Source organism: Limulus polyphemus, unplaced genomic scaffold, assembly GCF_000517525.1.
Source record: "Limulus polyphemus unplaced genomic scaffold, Limulus_polyphemus-2.1.2 Scaffold3481, whole genome shotgun sequence".
NCBI lineage: Eukaryota > Metazoa > Arthropoda > Merostomata > Xiphosura > Limulidae > Limulus > Limulus polyphemus.
This window is the reverse complement of record NW_013669091.1, coordinates 1-1,651: the sequence shown is the minus strand read 5'-3', so window position 1 is coordinate 1,651 and position 1,651 is coordinate 1.

The following is a 1,651-nucleotide window of genomic DNA, read 5'->3' as shown; positions in this document are numbered from 1 at the left end:
TGTTTTTATAAAATACATAAAACAAATCCTTTCATAAACTGGCAAGTGCTTTTTTTTTACCAGTTTCACAGTTGAATTTAATTTGAAAAGGTAATCGTTCATTGATTTACAACGCTACAACCTGGGTTTCAATATCCGTGGTGGGCAAAGCACAGATAGCCCTTTGTGTAGCTTTGCGCTTAACTACAACCAGACAAACCATGCAAAATTTCAACAACATTAACTACACGACAATATAAAATAAACAATCTTAATTTCTATCATACTTTGACTTATCAAATTCATCATATAATATTGTTATAAGCTATATTTCAATATCTTAATTTAGTTGTTTGTTAGAGAGAGCTGCTAACATGACGATGGCATTAAATTTAGAAAGTTTATAAAGTAGTCCTAGTATACATAGAATATTGTTAAGTCTCCGTTTGTTAATTGATTTTCCGTAACTTCGTTCCGACGAAACTTTAGCGACACAAGTCCTTACTTAATAAATCTGGTTTATTCTTTCTGAAAATAACTTTACCGATACACTTATTTTCAACAGTCGCTCTTTTACAAACGTTTTAACAACGAACGTTAACTTCAACAATACTTTCTGACTGCAGTTCAATTACTCAATACCTACACACATATTATCCCGTCACGTTGTGAGCGTCTTATATAAACCAGACAAACATATATCTAGTAAATGCTAGAGCACTCTCGAAGGAACGGGATAGTTCTAGAAAGCAGGTGGCGTGACACTAGTCATGTGACCTCGCTGACGCAACGATATTAATAAATGTTAATGATCAAGGAACTTTGCGAAATATTTAGGAACAGTGATATATTATAAATACGAGAATCAGTGAAGCATTGATTCAGTTTTCAGTTCGCTCAGTGATTGAGAAGGTAGTGAAGTATTCAAATTAGTGTTAATTATCACGTATAAGTAAGTTTACTTGTACGTTAGTCGTAATACCATCACCGAGTAAATCTATGTTGAAAGTAAAAACAATATTTGGGAACTAGGACCTACAACTGAAAATTTAAAGAAGAACAAAAATAAAAAAGACTAAAATTTAGAGGAACGAGACAGAAAATTAAAAAAAGACAAAAAAAAAACAACTAACAATTAAAATAAGAACAAGAAAAAAGAAACGGTTAATTAGAAGAATGTGACAGAATATTTATTAAAAAAAGTAGTAAAAGCCGAGAAGTAAAATAGAAGAGTTAACAGAAAGAAATTTACTATTTAGTGAAGAATTAAAATAAAAATATATCTGATTGAAAACAAGATTGATGAAACTATTGGAGACGTACACAGAGAGATTACAACAACAGTATTGAAGAGGTACAGATGTGCTGTGATGACAAAATTGAGGCAATGCAGAAAGAAATCAATGAAGTACAGATAGTACTTATTATTTGGAAAGTAATCACCTGATGACAACAGTTCTACTGGATTATTTTCTGATTACTCATTTAAAGATCTCTGGCTGTGTGAAGTATAATCTACAAGGCTTTAAGGATGACACGTTTGAAACTGAGAGATAACTCAAGGACTTATTAATAAATAAAAATACCTAATAATATTTTGAAGAAATATAAATAATAAAACTGAAATATCTCACTCCTAGTAAGTTACACAAACAAACAGATAAACGTATTA